The 25132-nt window shown below is 42.5% G+C and overlaps 1 protein-coding gene across 1 annotated transcript in view; it reads right to left on the reverse strand.

The window, feature by feature from the left end:
• The window catches only part of KCNB1 (potassium voltage-gated channel subfamily B member 1), a 235367-nt gene that overhangs the window by 202153 nt on the left and 8082 nt on the right, over positions 1-25132 (reverse strand). The window lies entirely within an intron of this gene.

The following is a 25132-nucleotide window of genomic DNA, read 5'->3' on the forward strand; positions in this document are numbered from 1 at the left end:
TACAAAAGTAAACCTAAAAACATTTTTCATATTGTGTACAAAAAAAAATAAAAAATCAAGAAAGCTGAATTACTGTTCACCTCCCATAAAAATTTGGATAACAAGCAATCAAAACAATAGACATTCCCCAAAATGGTAAAAATAAAAAGTATAAGGGAGGGTTCACACGGTGTAACGTACCGCGTGATGTGGCACGTCTACGCCGCGGAACCCTTTGCGGGCCGTACACGCTCCCATTGATTTCAATGGGAGCGGGGATCGTATGCGCCGCGCTAGTCACGGCCGCAAACTTTCCCACGGCGTAGACGTGCCACATCATGCGGCAAGTTACACCGTGTGAACCCTCCCTAAGGGAACCTGCATACAGAGTTAGGGTGCACTCACACTACGTTTCCTGAAGCTTATTCTGAACGTGAAACACGTTCAGAATAAGCGGCGTATAAAGCAGCTCCATTCATTTCTATGGGAGCCGGCATGCGAGCGCTCCCCATAGAAATGAATGGGCTGCTTCTTTCACTGTTTCTGAACCTCTTATTTTGTTGGAGTGATTGCTATATGATAAAAATATCAATATGGGCTATCTTATTGGCACCTATAGTGCTGGACCCTTTATCATATTAGAACTCTTTTTCTGCTTCTGAGCTCATGTTTTTTTAATATTGGCTATTTCTAGCTTTTTAGATTACATTAATATATAATTTTTTTAGAGATGTTCTTTTGGAAAGTGACACTTTCTATAGGGTTTTTGATGTTGTCATCTCATTACCAGCTTCATAATCAGGTCATTGCTTAAAGGGGTATTCCCATGTACATAGTTATTTTTAAATTTGTAGATAATTACCGTATTTTTCGGACTATAAGACGCACCTAGGTTTTAGAGGAGGAAAATAGGGAAAAAAAATTTGAAGCAAAAAATGGTAAAATATTTAATATTTGGGAGTTGTAGTTTTGCAACAGCTGCAAGGCCACAATGACAGGTGACCCTGCAGCTGTACGGGGATGCATAGAGTGGGTTTTTTTGCGGGGCCAGAAGTACTTTTTAGTTATATCATTTTGGGGAATATCTATTGCTTAGATCACCTTGTATTGAAAAAAAAACCCGGTGGTTTATGACATATGATTTTCTACTTTTATATATATATGTTCTAGGGACAGGAGGTGATTTAGAACTTTTATTTTTCATATTTTTATTATATATTTTTAAAGTTTTGTTTTTTGTTTTTTTTTTACTATTTTATTCCCCCCCCGGGGGCTTGAGCCTGCGGTCACTTGATTGCAAGTCCCATAGACGGCAATACAAGTGTATTGCCGTCTATGGGACATTCTGTCTATTAGTATTACGGCTGGTCATAGAGACCAGCCGCAATACTAATATAGCTGTGACAGGCCGGGGAGCCTCATTAGGCTCCCGGCTGTCACCCGAACAGGTCGGCTCCTGCGATATCGCCGCGCAGGAGCCGGCCTGCAACTTTACAGGTACGGGGCCGGTGGGGACCGGCCCCGGGGGGAGAAGAGGCCGCTGACAGACTTAAGACCCGGCATCTGCTGTACTAGAGAGGCGGATGCCGGGGAGGGATAGACGCCGGGGCCTGAGACATCGCTACGATCCTCTGCCCTGCCTGAAGCCAGCGGCGGGGGGGACGGAGGAGCGGAATAGCATCACTCCTCCCGCTGCTGGCTTCAGGCAGGACAGAGGATCGTAGCGATGTCTCAGGCCCCGGCGTCTATCACTTGCCGGCATTCGCCTCTCTATTACGGCGGGTGCCAGGCCAGGCACATTCAGACTATAAGACACACCCTTCTTTTCCCCAAAAATTTTGGGGAAAAAAAGTGCGTCTTATAGTCCGAAAAATACGGTAAAAGTTAAACATTTTTGCAAATATCAGTAGTTAAACATTTTGCAGAGTTTCTCTAAATATCTTGTGGTGACAGTTCTGTTGTCTTGATCGGTTGCCAATGGATATGACTATGAATGCAGGAACTTTCTAAGGCTTGGTTCACACATGCTTATGTGATCAGTCCGTTTGAATTCAGTTTGAGACTAAAAATGGACTGTTGCACATACTGATTGCAAACTGACACCTTTTTATGCTGATATTTTTTTGACTAGAGGACAGATAAGGGGATTAAAAGTAGAAAATTGTAAACAGAATAGAGATAAGCCATAACACATAAAAGAGGCAAAAGTGTAAACTTATGTGTGGGTATACAATCATGTCCAACAGTACAAAACTACCACACAATTGATTAATAAAACATAATAAATTTTATTAATACCTACTAAAACAGTAGAATCACATGACACATATGAGAGACAATTACATAATACAATTCTGTTGCTATAAGCAAGTGGGGGTAGACAAAACTACATAGTACCAACTAGCCAGTAATAGGTAGAAAACAGATGGACAATAACAGTTACATGAAGTAGGAATGGTCCTGGATAAGAACAACAATATATAATAATATATGGTGCAAGATGCACCTAACCATTAACAGCAGTGTGACAAAGCCAGGAACCCAGTATCTCTCCTAGGTGGTATAACAATACAGTGCTGCCATCTTACCTTCCAACAAGAAAGGAAAAAAATATCTAAAGTAAATTGACACATTTTAAACGGACAGCGTTTGCTATCAGCATAAAAAGGTGTCTGTTTGCAATCAGTACGTGCATCAGTCCGTTTTTAGTCTCAAACTGGATGTGTGAACCAAGCCTTAGGGTAAGTTCACACAATGTAACGTTGAGCGTGATCTGGCTCATATATGGCGTGTCATAGTTTGCGTGCTGTAAAAGATCCCATTGACTTTGGCTAAAAAAAACGCACCAAAACTGCAACAAAAAAAGCTGCTTTTCCACAACGTGAGGCCTCAGCCTTAAGTAGTTTTTCCTTTCTATAAACGGAGATTTTGATGTAGGTGCGCAGGTGAAACATAGCTGTCATATGGATGTGGGTGTGACAAGAGCACTCTTCATTGTTTATTTATTTTTTTCTTTCTTTCTTTTTTACACATTGGGTCCCACATAAGGTTATAATATAAGAGGATTTTTGCGATGACTTACCTGTTACCGGAGGATACAAACTCCTATTAACACTGCGGAGCGGATCCGCATTTTCACAGAACCCAGTGATTGTATCACCTCTGGGCTGGGAGGAAGCAACAAGACAGTGACTTCCATAGCTGTATACACAGTGCTTCGTGATCGATCGGAAAGTTAGGGACAGGAGTAAACCATCCCTGCCTTCTTGTAGAGTAGTCCAGTTGTCACTGACAAATCATGCAGTTGCGAACTCTGCAAATACATACCAGTATATCCTTGCAGAGCAAAATGCCGCCCACCTAGACATATACAGTCAATGACAGGTTGGCAAGCAATTAAAAGGGTTTCCGCAACTGCCTTTTTTAAAAAATAAAAACAACCATGCAGATAAATTCTCTACACGGTAAGGCTTCATGCACACAAACGTGCATTGTCAGTGTGCTAGTCCAGCTTTTCACAGCAATCAGACTGACCCATTATATTCTATGTCCTTATACACGACGGTGTGTTAACATAGGTCTGTGTACTGGACCATTAGCCTCCGGCAAAACTCAGGACAGGTCCTATTCTTGTCTATTTTACATACTTGGCTCACTTAAGTAAATTAATGGGTCGTGGAGACACAGGCAACACATGGATATCATCCATGTGCCATCTGCGCCATTTAACCACAGATGAGCACATGCACATGGTTGCGTGCATGCAGTCTAACTGTGACTTGACCCACTTCCTATGTGCCCTCATAAAAGATCTGCACCCCTATAGTTACAAGCAGTGGCGTAACTAGGAATGGCCGGGCCCCGTGGCGAACTTTTGACACGGAGCGACCCCCCCCCGACCGACGATGAAGACCCCGACCTACCCCTCCACATTCCTGCGCGCACTATTTATGCCCTATAGTGGCCCCTGCACACAGTATTATACCCCATAGTGGCCACTTCAACCTGTATTATACGCCATTGTGGACACCCATGAACGATTAGTATACTCTAGGGTCTTTTCAGACCCCAGAGTATAATAATCGGAGACCCAGGAGGGATACAAACATAAATAAAACACTGTTACTTACCTATCCCTGGCTCTTCTGCACTTCCCACTGATGTTGGCCATCTTCAATGACATCCGGGACGTCACGTGACCCGGGGAGCCACCATTGCAACGCATAAGGACACAGGCCCCGGTCATGTGACGTTAGGGTCGTCACAAAAGTAGGACCGAAGCCTGCCGGAGAGGTAAGTAACACTGTTTTTTGTTTTGTTTTTTACTGTTCCCTTACCTCTCCTGGGCCTCCAGTCACTTTTCAGACCCCTGAGTATAATAATAGTGTTTGTGGGGTCCACAGCGTCATTTACTGATCCCAGCCCCTGCCACAATCGGTAAGGGCCTATTTAAAAAAAAAAAAAAAACGCAGCTGCCACCCCGGTAGTTACGCTCCTGGTTACAAGACAGATAATGAGCAAGTGGGCAGCCGGCCACAGGCTTACTACTATGCCCTGGTGCGCGAAGTACCTAGTGCATAGGACATAATAGTACGTCCAAGGTCGCTAAGGCGTTAATCTTCTGTCCCATGTATTTAGTCATGGAAAAACTGTGTCAAGAGCAAAGTGAAAGAGCAGCTAAGAAAGCTCTTTCTACTAATGCAGACATTAAGATTCAGCCTGCGTACGGCAGATGGAGAGTACCGTATTTTACGGACTATAAGGCGCACTGGACTATAAGCCGCATTGCCCATGAGCGCCTTATAGTCCGTCTCGGTTCATATATAAGGCGCACCGGACTATAAGCCGCAGTCCGGTGCGCATTATATGTTATTGAAAGCGGCGGCAGGCAGACTTTGCCAGCGGCCGCTTAACCCCCCGCGTGCCAGCCGCTTCTATTGGAAGCGCTCGGCAGGCGAGGAGGGGCTCTATCAGCAAAATCATGCTGATAGAGCCCAACCGTAAAAGTTACATTAAACTACCCCCCCCCCCCCCCCCCCCGTTTTAAAATAAAAGCCTGAAACAGAATGTGAAACTTACCGAGCGGTGCAGGGCGGGCGGGCATTCAGGCCTCCTCTTCCTCCGATGTTCCGCCCTCCTCCTCCGCCGCTCGCTAACTGAGAATGGCCTGGGCACATGCGCAGTAGCCGTAGTAGAAGCATTATGATATTGCGCATGCGCCCAGGCCATTATCAGCGAGCGCCGGAGGATAAGGACGGAACATCGGAGGAAGAGGAGGCCTGAATGCCCGCCCGCCCTGCACCGCTCGGTAAGTTTCACGTTCTGTTTCAGGCCGGCGAGACAGCAGGGCTGCTGGACACTTCCCATTCATTTCTATGGGAGCCGGCATGCGAGCGCTCCCCATAGAAATGAATGGACAGACACTTCCCATTCATTTCTATGGGAGCCGGCATGCGAGCGCTCCCCATAGAAATGAATGGACTGCTTTTTTCCATTCATTTCTATAGGGAGCGCTCGCATGCCGGCTCCCATAGAAATGAATGGGAAGTGTCTGTCCATTCATTTCTATGGGGAGCGCTCGCATGCCGGCTCCCATAGAAATGAATAGGAAGTGTCCGGCAGCCCTGCTGTAACGCCGGCGTGTACGGCTGTGATACACGCCGGCGTTCCATAGTGTGAATGCACCCTTACGGTGCCTTTTATGTATGTATGGAAGCGGCACGCAGACTTTGCCGCCGCTTCCATCCATATATAAGGCGCACCGGACTATAAGCCGCACTTACGATTTCTGAGGAAATCGTAGGTTTTTATGTGCGCCTTATAGTCCGGAAAATACGGTACTGTAATTTCAGAATACAATACATCTAGAAGTAAAGAAAAAAGTATTGGCATTCACCACTAAATTTGAAGCACCAACCTTTCTCCCCCTCCTTGAATTATACAATATTTCAGTTTCAGTGGCAGTGATATGGCAGTCACTTTTGATTCTCCTAAGGGAAATAATTTTCCCATGTGGGACCATTCGTTTTACATGTGATGGGTTGAGTTTGTAAAGCAATAGACAGCTGTAATTTTCCTATAAACAGTTTTAACCAAGTTGCCTTTTTCAGCCAACACAGACATAACTAAAATCTCTATGAATGACAATCAAACTTGGATGTAAAGCGCATATTCATGTAATGTGAAGTAATTAATGAACTCATCAAACTGATAATGTAAACCTGTACAAATGATAAAAATGTTACCCACAGAGCATAAAAAAAGCGTAATTATACCTGGCTTATTGGTTCCTCACTGTAAATACATGCAAAGCCTCAAGAATATATCAGTCAAATATCAGTCAAACTGCATGTGATGGTTGTATCCATCATAGTGTTGGTCCTTTGCGTATACCACTTATCTCCAAATACAAAAGCACGTTGTGCAAGTACAAAATTAATTCTCTAACATACAAAATCAATGTACTCAATACTCTTATTTGTATTCAAGAGTATCTTACATAATGAATCAATACCCTCAGCATGGAGAATTCTGGTACAGAGACTTCTGACGTCTATGGGCACCAACTTCAAGTCTGCCTACCTATACTCAAGAATATGTTAGTATCCTTTATATACAAATAACCAATCCAGAAATCTGATCCCCTCCCCTGGAGGCATGCTTTGAGACTTGTGGATTTTGGGTATAAAGTACAAACTAAGAAAGGAGATAGAACTGGGTACAATCTTTCAAACGTACTCTTAGAAATAACTCCTTTCTCTACATATCTACCGTATTTTTCGGACTATAAGACGCACCTAGGTTTTAGAGGAGGAAAATAGGGAAAAAAAAATTTGAAGCAAAAAATGGTAAAATATTTAATATATGGGAGTTGTAGTTTTGCAACAGCTGCAAGGCCACATTGACAGGTGACCCTGCAGCTGTACGGGGATGCATAGAGCGTAATTTTTAGTTATACCATTTTGGGGATATCTATTGCTTAGATCACCTTGTATTGAAAAAAAAACAGGAGGTGAATTAAAACTTTTATTTATTTCATATTTTTAAAGCTTTTTTTTTTTTTTACTATTTTATTCCCCCCCGGGGGCTTGAGCCTGCGGTTACTTGATCGAAAGTCCCATAGACGGCAATACAACTGTATTGCCGTCTATGGGACATTCTGTCTATTAGTATTACGGCTGGTCATAGAGACCAGCCGCAATACTAATATAGCCGTGACAGGCCGGGGAGCCTCATTAGGCTCCCGGCTGTCACCCGAACAGGTCGGCTCCTGCGATATCGCCGCGCAGGAGCCGGCCTGCAACTTTACAGGTACGGGGCCGGTGGGGACCGGCCCCGGGGGAGAAGGGGCCACGGATACCGACCCGGCATCCGCTGTACTAGAGAGGCGGATGCCGGGGAGGGATAGACGCCGGGGCCTGAGACATCGCTACGATCCTCTGCCCTCCATGAAGCCAGCGGCGGGGGCACGGAGGAGCAGAATAGCATCACTCCTCCCGCTGCTGGCTTCATGCAGGGCAGAGGAGCGCAGCGATGTCTCAGGCCCCGGCACCTGTAATGGCGTCTATCACTTGCCGGCTTCCGCCTCTCTATTACAGCGGATGCCAGGCGCCACCTTCAGACTATAAGACGCACCCTTCTTTTCCCAAAAAATTTTGGGGAAAAAAAGTGCGTCTTATAGTCCGAAAAATACGGTACGTATGTAGACGTGACTGAGATTTATGTGTGAAAAGAAACTCACATGTTTCTAACTTATACAACTGCCTCTTAGTTTCTTGAAGATAATATACACAAATCATTATAAAAACAATTCACAAGGGCTAAAGATGTTTTCCTATCTCCCTCTCTTGCACTCTCTTCTCACTTCCTAGATTCTTCAACAAGCCGGTGGGCAGGCTTTGACTCTTTGATGGACAGAACACTATGGAGTACCTCAGTAGATATAGACATTGCCTTTACCGTGAGAGATTATTTATTATAATTACTACAAATCTATGGGGTTAAGGGGATATCGTCACTCCATAGGGAGAGACCACCATATAGGTGTGTGGAGTCTTATTAAGCCATGAGCGCTCCACTGTAAAGGAACATTGGAAGAATATGCAAATCTGGCTTCCATGATGTAATTAGGCTCCCTTTAACATCATGCCGACCTTCTCAGAGGCCCAACATCATTGCAAACAAAGAAGGTCGGCATGATGTTAAAAGGAGCGCCCTCTATAGGCTTGCTTGACTGAGACTCTGTCTTCTTAATTACATCATGAAAGACAGACTTGCACATTCTCAGTCAGCGCCCTCTATTGATGTGCATACTTGAGGCACTGGTACCCAAATTACATCATGGAAGCCAGGTTTGCATATTCTTCCCATGTTCCTTTGCAGTGGAGCGCTCATGGCTTAATAAGACTCCACACACCTATATAATGGTCTCTCCCTATGGAGTGACGATATCCCCTTAACCCTGTTTAAGCCTCTCACCTCTGCCAGATCAGTCCTCTCTGTGCCAAGCTGACAAGATGCAAGTACATCAAAACAGCTGTCCTTGGCTGAGAAGACTGTATCTGGTATAATTCCAACATCATTGCAAACAAAGGCCTCTGAGAAGGTCGGCATGATGTTAAAGGGAGCGCCCTCTATAGGCTTGCTTGACTGAGACTCTGTCTTCCTAATTACATAATTGGAAGACAGACTTGCACATTCTCAGTCAGCGCACTCTATTGGTGTGCATACTTGAGGCACTGGCATCCTAATTACATCATGGAAGCCAGATTTGCATATTCTTCTCATGTACAAATCTATAATAATGCAAATAATGTACACAGTAAATGTATATTACATCACACAAATTTGGAGAGAAAAAAAATGTACATGTTTCAAGGGACAGAGAGGACTTGCAGTATGTTATCTTCAGTATGTTATCTATCAATGTTGTTTTTTGTTTACATAGAGAGATAACAGACACTGTACAGCCTGCGATAATATCTGACCAACTGCTCAGAGTAGGACATAACAGCTCTAAGAGCAAACACAATCCTGAGAATTTGAGCCCCTCCCATCCAGAAAGCAAGAGTCACATCATCCATCCTATAATCCTACTAATATTATAAATGTGAAAGTTTGGATGTTTGTGTGTTTGTTAGTCAATCAATCACACAAAAACGGCTGAACGGATTTGAATGAAATTTGGTGCATAGATAGTTTGTAATCTCGATTAAAACATAGGCTACTTTTTATGCCAGTAAATGACATGACTTCACGACTGTTATGAATTTATGTTCACATACTACCGTATTTTTCGGACTATAAGACGCACTGGACGCACCTAGGTTTTAGAGGAGGAAAATAGGGAAAAAAAATTTTGAAGCAAAAAATGGTAAAATATTTAATATATGGGAGTTGTAGTTTTGCAACAGCTGCAAGGCCACATTGACAGGTGACCCTGCAGCTGTACGGGGATGCATAGAGTGTTTTTTTTTGCGGGGCCAGCTGTACTTTTTAGTTATACCATTTTGGGGAATATCTATTGCTTAGATCACCTTGTATTGAAAAAAAACCCAGTGGTTTATGATATATATATATATATATATATATATATATATATATATATATATATATATATATATATTCTAGGGACAGGAGGTGATTTAGAACTTTTATTTATATTTTTAAAGCTTTTTTTTTTTACTATTTAATTCCCCCCCGGGGGCTTGAGCCTGCGGTCACTTGATTGCAAGTCCTATAGACGGCAATACAAGTGTATTGCCGTCTATGGGACATTCTGTCTATTAGTATTACGGCTGGTCATAGAGACCAGCCGCAATACTAATACAGCAGTGACTGGCCTGGGAGCCTCATTAGGCTCCCGGCTGTCACCCGAACAGGTCGGCTCCTGCGATATCGCCGCGCAGGAGCCGGCCTGCAACTTTACAGGTACGGGGCCGGTGGGGACCGGCCCCGGGGGAGAAGGGGCCGCCGATACTGACCCGGCATCCGCTGTACTAGAGAGGCGGATGCCGGGGAGGGATAGACGCCATCACAGGTGCCGGGGCCTGAGACATCGCTGCCCTGCCCTGCATGAAGCCAGCGGCGGGGGGACGGAGGAGCGGAATAGCATCACTCCTCCCGCTGCTGGCTTCATGCAGGGCAGAGGAGCGCAGCGATGTCTCAGGCCCCGGCGTCTATCCCTTGCCGGCATCCGTCTCTCTAGTACAGCGGATGCCAGGCACCACATTCAGACTATAAGACGCACCCTTCTTTTCCCCCCAAATTTGCGTCTTATAGTCCGAAAAATACGGTATATTACACTGCTCTTGCAGCAGCTTATCTCGGTCCCAGGTCTGTTATCTCTCTGTGTAAACACACACTAACCCTCAGGGATTCTGTACACACATTTGCATATTATCTGATCTGTTCCAGGCTGACACACTAGATGGGAAAACACCTTTAATCCGAATTGGCAGTTTGCTACTTTTAAGCAGGGTTCGGGGGATATTGTCACTCCTTAGGGAGAGACCACCATATAGGTGTGTGGAGACTTGTTAAGCCTTTAGCACTCCACTTTGCAAGGAACTATGGGAAGAATATGCAAATCCGCCTTCCATGATGTAATTAGGAAGACAGTTGCTGCCTCATTGTTGCAAACCAATAGAGGGCGCTCACTGGAATGTGCAAGCCTGTCTTAAGACAGGATTCCAGTGAAATAACCCAATAATGGCTGCTCCCTTTAGCCTCATGCCCGACCGAGGCTTAACAAGTCTCCACACACCTATATGGTGGTCTCTCCCTAAGGAGTGACAATATCCCCCGAACCCTGTCTAAGCCTCTCACCTCTACCAGGTTATAGTCCTCTCTACATCGGGCTGATGAGATCCAACCAGATCGAAACAGCTGTCCTCGATTGAGAGACTATAACCTGGTAATAATCCCAGCGTCATTGCTAAACAAAGGCCTCTTGGAAGGTCGGGCATGAGGCTAAAGGGAGCAGCCATTATTGGGTTATTTCACTGGAATCCTGTCTTAAGACAGGCTTGCACATTCCAGTGAGCGCCCTCTATTGGTTTGCAACAATGAGGCAGCAACTGTCTTCCTAATTACATCATGGAAGGCGGATTTGCATATTCTTCCCATAGTTACTTTTAAGCATTCCAGGAAAAAGAAAATATAATTTGTTGCAAAATTCTAAAACAACGACAGCTATGAAGGAAGCCAGAAGTCACAGAACTCTCCTCAAGCAGAGCTGACAGGAATCATTGGCGCCAACAACACGCTCATTATATGGTGTCCCAGCGAGCTGCTGAGATGCCGGAACAAGCACGGGCACAGTGTGAGGAATTAGTTCAGTGGCAGGCCACCTTAACAGCTGCTGAAACGCCGGAGCAGGTGGATCATTGATGCCAACAACACACACATTATATGGAGTCCCAGCGAGCTGCTGAGATGTTGGAACAATCACGGGCACAGCGTGAGGAATGAGTTCAGCGGCGGGACAGCTTGACAGCTGCCAAAATGCCGAAGCAGGCAGATCATCAACGCCAGCAACACGCTTATTATATGGCATCCCAGTGAGCTGCTAAGATGCCGGAACAATCACAGGCACGGCGTGAGGAACAAGTTCAGCAGCAGGACAGCTTAAGAGCTAGCGAAACGCCGGAGAAGGCAAACCATCGACGGCAGCAATTTTCACAACAACAACGCAGATGAAGTCGCGGGCAGAGACACACACAAATGACATACAAAGTACATGAGTGCACAACTGGGCAATTTTTATAGGGCCACAACACAAACAAAAAATGAAATATACCCATGCAAATCCGGGTCCTCCTGCTAGTGCTAGATAATGAGAGATATCATGCCGGGTTCCCTGATAACATTGTGTAAACAAGAATAATTTTACAAAACAGGTAAACAAAGTAGTATTTCTAAAGTAATGTATATTGAAAAAATCTTCAATTAAAAGGGCTTTCACATCATTTCAACACTACTGTGGCACAATTAAGCTATGCCCCTTTATATTAAAAATTCACACCCTTATTTCTAGCATCTTGAAAAATTTTAGCCCAAAATAACCAGCCATATACAGTAAGCAGTCTAAAAGGGGTATTCTGCCATAAACATTTGATGAATGGGGCCAAAAGCAAGCCCCACACTGACCTCCCTGCTTCCAACGCCTGTACTACAAAATGGGTCTGGAAGCAGCTGGCTCCATGCCCTGTTTAGTGGCCAGATGCCAGTGCAACACAGCTCTCACTAACTTCACCTATTACAAATTTAAGATCTATCCTAAGGATAAATCATAAAAACCTAAATACTGGATAACCTCTTTAATCCTTTCACTGCCAAGGGTCTCTGGAAATTTTGCACCTCCAGAAGCCAGAGCAATTTTCACAGTTTTGAGATGGACAAATCAAACCTAAATTGCAACATTAAAAAAAAAACATCTACCCCCCCCCCCACCATACCTATATATATTTTTAAAGTAGACACCTGCAGCATTGTCAGAATGCCACTTGGTACTGTATACGAACAGGCACCTTCATGCAATTTTGATTTAAAGTGAATATTTTATGGAAAAAATGCAAATAAATGTATAATAGTTGTTAAAAGTGGAAACCGAACAATAAATTATATGTACAAAACCTCCTAAAAATAAGAGTTCAACATGTGAGGAGTTCATCCTATAAAATGTAGGGATTACATACAGTGGAAAGCAAGTGAACCCCTAAACCCTATATATTTTTTGAAAGTAGACAACCTGAAGATTACATATGTCTCAATGGGTCATCAATAGCCACATCCACCTTCATGCAACTTTGTGACAAACACAAAACATTTTTTGAAAAAATGCACTAAAACACATATTTGCACCTAAAACTCATGTTCAATCTCACATTCATATACAACATACATTTAAAATAATAGCTTATGGCGTATACAATGTGTAAATATACTATATGTACCTCATACATCAACTACAACAAGAGCTCAGATTCCCAAAAACATGAATACGGAAGACAAGCAGGATTTTGCAGTTATTTACTAATGTGTTAAAAAGCTATACTGCACCTAGCAAACTGTGACTGTGACACCAACATCTAACTTTTTTGAAAACTTTTTAAAAAAACTTTTATAAAAACACAACTTAATGTTTTATATATACAACCACCTTCATGCAACGTTGCAGCAAACAGAGATTGCAAGGAAAAATTGCACAAAAATTGAAATTTGCCACTAAAGTGCGACTCAAGCAATCCCTCTCTGCAAACAAAATGTACTGTCCAAAAAACTGCAAGATGTGAGGAGTTCATACATAATATATATATATATATATATATATATATATATATATATATTTATTTACAGGGGCGGGTGTTAAAGACACATCAAAATCGCAGAAATGCGCCAACCCATTTTGTGAATGCAAATTAAATAGGTCTTTACATAAAAATATTATTTTCTATCCCCCTATAAAAATTTTAGCAATCTATACATTCATCTCTAGTGATAATCATTATTACTATTATTTAGCATGTAACAGGCATCACTAGAGGCGTACTAGAAAGCTCAGGTATAGTCAGGACATGGATTGGGTGAAATGTAAACTTTATTCATGGCTTTGTGTATGTGTTGTGTAAGTGTTTGGTGCGACTTTTTTTTGGGGGGGGCTGTGACCTGGACACTGGTAAATGTGTGGCTGACAGCACCAATAAACTTCCTGGTTATGTTCAGGGGTATAACAAAAGAATACCCCACTAGCAAAGCTCAGAGGGGAATTACATTAAACCTGTATGTGACAATCAGAGAGCAAAAGTATAGTATACGCTCTGATTTACAGGGGGGGGGGGATAGGGACTGAAGCCCTTTCTCTCCCCCTTCCGGTTTTGCACAAAGATCAGATTATTTCTATGTCTCTTTCTATTGTATTCTAAGTCCTCCTCCCCTTCCTGTTACAGTTCACAAAATGCTTCCCGATACAGGAGAAGCATTAAAGTCCTGTATCTCAAGTTCTTTATAATAGCTCTTACAGATTTTGAGTGAATCGCTGTTAAATACGCTGTCGGGAATTGAGATCTTCAATGGGATCTCAATCCTGAATAGCGTTTTCAGCAGTGAATCGCTTCAGCACTGTAAGGGTTAACATGAAGAACTTGGTATCAATTTAAATATGAGATTCTCATCTTCAAAATGAATCTAAAATTATCTTCATAGCCCAAACGAGTCCAAAGATATGGGCATTAGAATTAAGGACATAGTAGCTATGTCCTCTGCTATACAAGTGCCACCCTGGGAGGACGTAGAGCTACGTGCTTGGCAAGAGGTTAATTGCCAAGGTCATATCACATGTGTGAGAGTCAAATAACTGATGCCATGTTTAGTCCTACTCAGTTTTCCTATAATATCTTCAATTTCACAAATAGACTATAAACGGAGCATACCATTTTTTTTTTTTACTTTAGAGACTGGCTACTGCACTGATAAAATAAAGGTAATTCTAATTAAATGCATATATATCCTATTTTATATCCAAAATTAAAGGGATTGTCCAGGAATAAATTTTTTATAGCCTATCCTTAGTTTAGGCCACAAATGTCTCATTAGTGCGGAATCATATGAGGACTCACATGGTTCAGCTGTTCAGACTTGCTTCCAATAATCTATAGACAGCACACATTGACGAGTTTCATAAGTGGCCTCAAATAGTTGATCCCTCCATGGGCTGCCTGTCATCCTCCCACAATGTTATTTCAGCTCTCTGGCAATATCTCAACTCGCTATTTTTGAAGGAAGAAAAATGCTGCCTATAACCCAAAAACACTGCCCCCACTGTCAAGCATGGAGGTGGAAACATGATGTTTTAGGGGTGTTTCTCTACTAAGGGCACAGGACTACTTCACCACATCAATGAGAGAATGGATGGAGCCATGTACTGTAAAATCCTGAGCGACAACCTCCTTCCCTCCTCCATGATATTAAAAATGGGTCGTGGCTGAGTCTTCCAGCAGGACAATGACGCACAACATACAGCCAAGGCAACAAAGGAGTGGCTGAAAAAGAAGCACATTATAGTCATGAAGTGGCCTAGCTAATCTCCAGGCCTTAATACCACAGAAAATTTATGGAGGGAGCTGAAGCTGCAAGTTGCCAAGCAACAGCCTCAAAATCTTAATGATTTAGAGATGATCTGCATAGAGGAGTGGACCAAAATTCCTCCTGACATGTGCACAAATCCCATCACCAAATACAAAAAATGTTGACTGCTGTGCTTACCAACAAGTGTTTTGCCACCAAGTATTACCGTAAGTCTTGTTTGCCAGATCAAATACTTATTTCTCTATGCAAAATGCAAATCTCTATATTATAAAAATAAATTTCTGTCTGTCTGTTCTTTATGCGCGACCAAACGACTGGACCGATCTTCACCAAATTTGGCACACAGATACTTCAGGTGTCCGGGAAGGTTAAAGACGAGGCCTTAACTCGGTGAGACATACCGTTGCGGAGATACAGCATTCCCAAAACAATGACCTCCCGATTAGCAAATATAAACCTGCAAGTCTTTCACTCATATTCCAACTCACACAGTACACAATACAAACAGTACACAATACACACAGTACAAAATACACACAGTAACTCCACATGCGCAATCCAACACTGACATCCAAACTGAGATCCTAGACCAGGAGTTCTGGCTAGACTGTTTTGTTTATTGTAGCAGCTGCTCTGAAGCTGCACAGGTCTCTGTGATTTAAACAAGAGCACACGCAGTTAGTTTAGATTTCTGGCAATGACACTAACTGCCAGACTGTATTCACACTAGGGTGTTCAGCAGTTCAGAGTCCAGTAGGGCTCCGCAGGATTTTATTTATTTAGTTTTTTTAAAATAAACCCTACTGACCGTAACACGTCTGCACACAGTTCCACATGCCGGAGGATTAAATACGCATGTCTGCGCACAGTACCACATGCCGGAGGATTAGATCCGCGCGTCTGCGCACAGTACCACACACCGGAGAATTATATACGTGCATCTGCATACAGTTCCACACGCAGGAATATTAGATTTGCACATCAGCACACAGTTCCACACACCGGAGGATTAGATATGTATGTCTGCACACAGTTCCACACGCCAAAGGATTAGATACGTGTGCCTGCACACAGCTCCACACGCCGGAGGATTAAATACGCACAGTACCACATGCGGAGGATTAGATATGCACGTCTGCGCACAGTACTACATGCAGAGGATTAGATACGCGCATCTGTGTACAGTACCATACGCTGGAGGATTATATACGTGCATCTGCACACAATTCCACACACTGTGGTATATTAGATACATGTGTCTGAACACAGTTCCACATGTCGGAATATTAGATTTGCATGTCAGCACACAGTTCCACACGCCGGAGGATTAAATACACACGTCTGCGCACAGTACCACCTGCCAGGGGATTAGGTACGCGCATCTGCGCACAGTACCACACGCTAGAGGATTATATATGCGCATCTGCGCACAGTACCACACGCCAGAGGATTATATACACACGTATGTAGACAGTTCCACACACCGGAATATTAGATATGCGTGTCTGAACACAGTTCCACACGCCGGAGGATTGGATACCTGCGTCTGCACAAAGTACCACACCCCGGAGGATTAGATATGCGCCTCTGCACACAGTACCACACGCCAGAGTATGCTTCACTGCTGTATGTCAGCTTTAAAGGGGCAAGGCACTGTGGATGACACTGTTACACAAGGTCACATTCACACAGCTTTACTCCAGGCATCCATAACAACCAATTGCTCGTTTTTCACTAGTATCCAAAATGATCACATGACACTTATGGACACACACATACATGTGAATTTCCGTGTGAAATCTGATGCAGATTCCGCGCTAATTCCACACAGATTCACACCAAAATCCATGTGGAATCCACGCCATTTTCCTCCGTGTGAATGAACCCTTAGACTAACCTAGGAGGCCAAAAGCAAAGTCAGGTCAGCAGATAAGACTAACTGGAGAGGCCATGATTAGAGTCTAGCCAAATAGTAGGACAAACCTAACAGGCCAGTGACAATGCCAGGTCAGACAAATAAAAATGAAATGAGAGGCTAGGATCAGATCCCAGGTGGAAGGTAAGACTTAAAGGTCGTCTGTCACTAGTATAGACCCCATTGAATTGTGAGCAAAGTCAAATACCTGGAGTTCTCATGAATAAAACACCTCTGTTTCTGATATATTAACTTTTTTTCATATTATGTATGTTGCAATGAGGATGTTGAGGATGTTGTTGTTGTTGTTCTTACCACACCAAAGAGCTATCTACCTGCTATGACCAACAAGGCCAGGTAGTGTAAATAGAGGTGAGGTTATGACCTCACCTCTTTTTACACTACCTGGCCTTGTTGGTCATGAATGCCAGAGACTATCCTTACAGCCTGCACAGGAATAAAGGGTAACAAGAGGTCATGAGCCTCAGATCCTCCAACGACCTCCTACTCCGCTCTGCCCTCATCCGCTCCTCACACAACCGTCTCCAAGACTTCTCCCGTGCATCCCCCATACTCTGGAACTCCTTACCACGACACATAAGACTGACCCCCACAATCACAGGATTCAAGAAGGCCCTGAAGACTCACCTATTCAGGAAGGCATACAACCTCCAATAACACTATCACCGCACCGCCATCTGTACAGTCTCCCCCTCTCCTTCTGTCTCTACCCCCCTTCCCTCATAGATTGTAAGCCCTCGCGGGCAGGGCCCTCTACCCCACTGTGCCAGCCGATCACTGTTAGTGTGATATGTACCGGTACATTTTGTGTATTGTATGTAACCCCCAAATGTAAAGCACCATGGAATTAATGGTGCTATATAAATAAACAATAATAATAATAATGAGCAGAGCCTAGACAGTAGCTAAAAATAACATAAAAGGCCAGCAGCAGAGCCCAGGCGGCTAAGCCTCTCCTGTGAAACCAGGAGCAGAGCTGGGAAAGAAAATAATTCTAGACTGAAAGGCTAAAAAGCAGAGTGTGGCCTGAAGATAGCATAAGAGAGACCAGAAGCAGGGTCTGGCCACCAGCTAAAACTAACCTGATACGCCAAGAGCAGAACTTGAAGAAAAGATAAGGCTATTTTAAGTGACCAGAAGCAGAACCTAGCCTAACAATAATATGAGAGACCAGGAGAAGAGCCCTTCTAGCAATTATAGTAAGACTAACCTGAGAGGCCAGAAGCTAAGAGTGAACTGAAATGTCACAAGCAATGCCCTACCAGCATCCAGCGCCACTTTAACTATAGGGTCAACAGTGCACTTGCACTGGGCCCTATCAATATAATATAATGTCTGAGGGGCCACTAGCGTGGGATAGGTTAATGTCTGAGGGACCATGGAAGAGGGGGGCAGGTTAATGTGTGATGCATGCAGGTGCATTTGACTGTGTGATGGGTAACTGAAGGGCATTATATTGTATGAGGGCCACTAAGGGGCATTATACTATGTGGGGGGCCATTGAGGAGGTATTATAATTTGTCCAGTTCAGATATTTCTATATGGTGGTGATGGGGCAAACTTATGAAACCTTTGCACTGGGCCTGACAGCAGCTAATACTGACCTGAGAGTTCAGTCAAAAGTGAAAACAAAAACGCGCAAAATACACATGTATTTTTACACGTGTAAAAATAAGACTCCCATTGACTGCAATGACATTTTACACGTGTATTTTGACGTGTATTTTGATGTGTATTTTGACATGTTTTTTGTACGTGTTTTTTTACACGTGTAAAAGAAAAAGCCACTGAAGTCAATGGGAGTCTGATTTTTACACGTGTATTTTTACACGTGTATTTTGCCAAAATATACGCGCGTCTACTCCGTGTGAAGGGGCCCTAAAGGCTAACTTATAATGCCAGGAGCAGAGACAATCCAGGAGCTACGGCTATGCTTAGAGCCAGTACAGAAGATAAGGCTAACCTAAAAGATCAAAGATAAGTTCAGGCAACAGCTAAGCCTCTTTTCTGAAACAAAAGATTTGGAGAATCCAGTAATCCAAGAAGGGATCCAGAATTAAAAAATAAAACTTATCTTTTAATTATTCCATACAAAAATGTACTATACAAATATCAATCAGTGAATAGTCCATTAAAACCGCTTACTCATTTTGGGACTTATAGTGCCTTATTTATTGTTGTCTCTAACCGAGGAGATTAGAATCCTTGCATTGGAAGTAAGATACAAAATGAGACTGAAGTTGGAATATGTGAACTGGGCTGTGTTCACATTTTATTAGTTGGAGAAGGTAAGACTAACCTGAGAGCCTGGAGTAGAACCAGTAACAACCTAAGATTAACCTGAGAGGCCAGTAGTGGAGCCTATTTGAATGCTAGGAGTAACTTGAGAGGCTAGGCGCAGAGACTAGTCATCACCTAAGAGTCCATTCACACAGAGTTTTTTTGGCGAGGATTATGGCAAGGAATTGGCAAATTTCCTAATTCCCAAAGCGGATTTTTCCTCGCCAAAATCCTTGCCCAGAAACTCTGTGTGAATGGACCCTTAATGGTGAGGAATTTGGTGTGGAATTTCAGCACTGAAAATTTTTTACTTCAATGGGTTCCCTTTTTCTGCTAGCAGGGTCCATTCAGGGTCCATTCACACGGAGGAAATTGGCGCTTTATTTGGTGCTGAATTTTCAGCGCTGTCAAAAAGCCTCCCATTGATTTCAATGGGTTCAGCTAGCTTTTTCTTCCACAGCCGTGGAATCCGCAGGAAGATAGGGCATGTTGCTTCTTTTTCCCGCTAGCTGAAAAAAATTGCTAGCGGGAAAAAGAAGTGAAGGACTCCCATTGAAATGAATGGAAGACATTTTTGCAAGCGGATATTGAGGCAGATTCCGGGTCAAAATCCACCTGCAAAAGGGGCCACACGGTGGGTCAGTGGTTAGCACTGCAGTCTTGCAGCACTGGAGTCCTGGTGTTCAAATCCCACCAAGGGCATAAAACCATCTGCAAGGAGTTTGTATGTTCTCCCCGTGTTTGCATGGATTTCCATCCCATATTCCAAAAACGACATACTGATAGGAAAAAATGTACATTGTCAGCTCTATGTGGGGCTCACAATCTACATTTAAGAAAAAAAAATCCACCTGCAAAAAACTCTGTATAAACATATCCTTACTGCCAGCATTTCCGAAGGTACCATGTTTCTCCGAAAATAAGACAGTGTCTTATATTATTATTTTTTCTCTAAAAAAGTGCTATGGCTTATTTTTGGGGAAGGTTTTATTTTTCAGACACTGGACCTGAAACACATTCTTATACAACTTACATTCGCGATTGACAGTGCACTCTCTCTAAACACTTTGTGTGGCACTGTAACAGTGCCCTCTCTATCTTCTCTCTTTTATACTCTCCCTTATGCTGAGGGAAATGTGCTGTAGTGGAAAGGCTGTGTCTGTGGAGAGCTAGGGTGGCACCTGACATCTGGTCAAGCAAGTAGCCAAGCCCACAGCATAGTAGTGGCTGGGAGGTGGGACCCAGGAGGCGGACAGGAGACAGGAGTTGGGACTCTGGAGCCAGTGAGCAGATTTTGCTCTGTCATGGTGGGAGATAGCAGGGCACTTGTCCTGGATGGTTGGGAGCTATGGTATGTCTATTTTCCATCTCTGGTGCAAATTCCAAGTGGTGTAATTTTCCAATATATGGCTGAAACCTTACTAGGAAAATTGAAACCTTACTAGCAAATTGGAGAAACATTTGATGGCAGACATAGTAGTATTGGCCAAACTGAACTAAAAGTCAGCAAGAAATTACTTGAATGGGTTGTCTAGGGAGTACATTTTGACATGCTTCCTCTAGGCTGGTTCGAACCCCAGGTCATGAGATCAGAACCACCACCGGGCCCAAGGTCACTCCACCTCCTTCCTACTCTCCTGTTTTCACAAGTGTGCTATGGGGGCTTGCTGAGCATAGTAAAGTCAAGTCACGAGAGTCTAGAACCCATTGACTCTCTGGAAAACCCCTTTAAGTACTCATTTGACTATTTCCATTCATACAAGTCAGGTTATGTTCTTTCTACTGTCCCTGTTTAACAAAGTAGAATTCCTTACCTCTTTTTCACCCACAAACACATACAAGGTCCTCACCTTACACCCTACACACTCTATTCCTTGAGGCCAATAACTATCTGACTCATCTATAACATATTATTGATGTAAACTGGCGGTCAGACAGTGCAAGCAGCACCTAAATAAACATAACTGTTCTCAGAAATATCTACAAACTTGTTTCGCTCAGAATTTTCTTTTCCTGGTATATAAATTATATAATGCCTACAATGTAATGTTCATCATATGCTACTGTCTTTGCTTCCGAGAGAATTAATCTATTTCAATGTTAGTTATTATTGAAAAACTAAATAAATTGATCATAAAAAAGGTGAAAGAATAATTGTAAAGGCCACAACCAGAGCCCAGCCAATGGTATGAATAACTTAAAGCATAACTCCCATTTCAGGTATCTATTATTTTGCTGCTCAGTTGGGGTGAGAATTGTGTTGTACATTTTTGTAATATACTTTACTAATCTATCAAAATTCCTTAATAGGCTGTAAAGTTCCTATTAGCAATTGTCTGACTAAGCATTACCATGGAGTCTCTATCCGTATACCTGTACTTAATCTAGTATGTAGAGCTAAAGCAGTTACCAAAGGAGTTCAAATCCCACCAAGGGCAAAAAAAATAAATCTTTATGGAGTTTGTATGTTCTCCCCGTGTTTGCATGGATTTCCATCCCATATTCCAAAAAGACATACTGATAGGGAAAAATGTACGTTGTGGGCTCACCATCTACAGTTAAAAAAGAAAGCTGAGATTCTCAAGGTTAGCGGTAAAGGTAAATCTAGTCATATCACTAGTTAGAAATAAAGGCTAACTAGTGATACCTCTAGTGCTGAATAGTGATACTCTAGCTATAAAACTAGAGTACTTAAATATTGAGATCATATGAAAGCTGAGAATCTCTACTTTCTCTCGTTTCTAGGTAGTATGCAACCGGAAATACAACTGTTTGAAGTTACCAACCCCCTCTTTTTTAATTACATATTCACAATGCCTACAATATAATGATCAGCATATGCTACTGTCTTTTCTTCGCATGTCTTCCCCTTTTTTGATGTGCTACATACTGTATTCACAGTATTGCCAATTTGAACGTCCATTATTCTTCAAAAATTCAATAAAACTATCATAAAAAAGAAAAAGAATAATTAGCAAGGCCACAAATTGAGTCCTGCCAATGCTAAGACTAACTTAAGGGTATGTTCACATGGCAGCATTCAGTATTGAATTCCACCTCAAAATCAGCTCCAAATTCCACCTGAAACCAGTGTCTGTTGATTACATTGTGAGTAAATACACCTGGCGCTTCTGCATGTACTGTGATTCAATCAGCTCAACCACTCTGGCTTGGCAACTTCTGAGAGGTTCTATGCATGTACCAATAATGCTATATACATATAGTATATGCCCAGACAAGACTTATGCTTAGCTCTCTGGCCCTGTCACTCATGGAAGGTAGCAGGAAGGAGGCAAATCATTGCATAGTGGGGATAAGTGTCTCGACAATGGATCTTTTTTTTTTCTCTTGCGTTTATGTGCCTAACCCTTAAAAGTGAACCTTTACACTACATCTTCCAAGTCCAGTTCATCAATTAATAGGTGCTGCTCCACTGATTTCAGCAGAGCTGGATTTTTTCTACGGCCCCACCATTTCAGAGAAATAAATTCTGTTGAATTTGGTGCCTGCTTTTTAGACTCTACTGTCAAGTGGAGAAGGGGGGGGTGATTCTGAGCTTTGAAAATGTCCACCTCTGATTGGAGTTCTGAATCACAACCCCTTTTCTTACATTAACCCTTTCACTGTCACAGACATAGCTCTACGTCCTCCCAGGGTGTCACTTGCCTAGCCGAGGACGTAGCTGCTACGTCCTTACTTCTAATGCCCATATCTCAGGACTCGTTTGGCGTATGAAGATAATTCTAGATTCATTTTAAAGATGAGAATCTCATCTTTAAAAGGATACCAAGTTCTTCACATTAACCTTTACTGTGCCAAAGCGATTCACTGTTGAAAACGCTATTGGGGATTGAGATCTCATTGAAGATCTCAATTCCTGACAGCGTTTTTAACAGCAATTTGCTAAAAATCTGTAAGGGCTATTATGAAGATCTTATCATTTTAAAGACAAGATTCTCATCTTTAAATGGTATCTAAAATTATCTTCATAGGCCAAACGAGTCCTGATATACAGGAGTTTAAATTGTCGTCGTCCCCCTCCTGTCTCGGGAAGCATTAGTGAAACAGGAAGGGGGGAGGAGGAGCAGCTGCAGCGTGCACACAGAGACAGAGAAGCATTTTCTCTGTCTCTGTACCTAACCTGTATGTGACCCTAGGAGGGGGAGAGAAGGGGCTTTAGTCCCTATTTCCCCCCTCCTGTCAATCAGAGCGCATACTATACTTTTGCAGTCTGATTGTCACATACAGGTATAATGTAATTTCCCCCTGAGCTTTACTAGTGGGGTATTCTTTTGTTATGCCCCCTGAACATAACCAGGAAGTTTATTGACCTAGACATTTACCATTGTCCAGGTTGCAGCGCCAAAAAAAAAAAAAGTTGCACCAAACACTTGCACAACATACACAAAATCATGAATAAAGTTTACATTTCACCCAATTCCTGTCTTGTCTATACCTGAGATTTCTAGAGTAAAATACGCCTCTAGCGATATTTGTTACACGCTAAAATAATAGTAATAAAGATTATAACTAAAGATGAATGTATAGATTGCTAAAATTTTTATAGGGGGATGGAAAATAATATTTTTATGTAAAGTCCTATTTAATTTGCATGCACAAAATGGGTTGGCGCATTTCTGCGTTTTTGGCATTTCTTTAACACCCGCCCCTGTAAATATATACATGTGTGGTATGTATGAACTCCTCACATATTGCAGTTTTTTAGAAAGTACATTTTGTTGGCAGAAAGGGATTGCTTGAGTCGCACTTTAGTGGCAAATTTGAATTTTTGTGCAATTTTTGCTAGCAATCTCTGCCGCAACGTTGTATGAACGTGGTTGTATATATGTACCATTAAGTTGTGTTTTTATATACGGTATGCTGTGCAATCTCAAAAAAGTTAGATTTTGGTGTCACAGTCACAGTTTGCTAGGTGCAGTATAGCTTTTCAACATATTAGTGAATAACAGCAAAATCCTGCCTGTCTTCTGTATTAGTGTTTTTTGGAGTCCGAGCTCTTGTTGTAGTTGATGTTTGCCGTACATACACATTGTATACGCCATAAGCTATTATTTTAAATGTATTTTGTTTATTAATGTGAGATTGAACATGAGTTTCAGGTGCAAATATGTGTTTTATTGCATTTTTTCAAAAAATGTTTTGTGTTTGTCACAAATTGCATGAAGGTGGATGTGGCTATTGATGACCCATTGAGACATATGTAATCTTCAGGTTGTCTACTTTCAAAAAATATACAGGGTTTAGGGGTTCACTTGCTTTTCACGGTGTGTAATCCCTAAATTTTATAGGATGATACTTTTTTAACATTTCTAGCTTCAAAGCAGACTTTTGTTCCTTCCAGTTCTAGGGATTATCTGAAGCCACGTGTATGCGGGTGTAGGCCATAGTGATATGAATGAACTCTGCACATGTTGAAATCTTATTTTTAGGAGGTTTTGTGCATATAATTTATTGTTTGGTTTCCACTTTTAACAACTAATATACATTTAATTCCATTTTTTCATAAAACATTCACTTTAAATAAAAATTGCATGAAGGTGCCTGTTCATATACAGTACATTGGCATGTATACAGTGGCATTGAGACAATGCTGCAGGTGTCTACTTTAAGAAAAAATATAGGTGGGGGCAACACGGTGGCTCAGTGGTTAGCACTGCAGCCCAGAAGTGCCAGAGTCTTGGGTTCAAATCTCACCAGGAACAACATCTGCAAGGAGTTTGTATGTTCTCCAAAACTGTGAAAATTGCTCTGGCTACTGGAGGTGCAAAATTTCCAGAGACCCTTGGCAGTGAAAGGGTTAAAAGGGCTTTCCCATGTCAGCCTTTCAGC

The sequence above is a fragment of the Leptodactylus fuscus genome, chromosome 6, assembly GCF_031893055.1.
Source record: "Leptodactylus fuscus isolate aLepFus1 chromosome 6, aLepFus1.hap2, whole genome shotgun sequence".
In the NCBI taxonomy this organism is placed as follows: Eukaryota; Metazoa; Chordata; class Amphibia; order Anura; family Leptodactylidae; genus Leptodactylus; species Leptodactylus fuscus.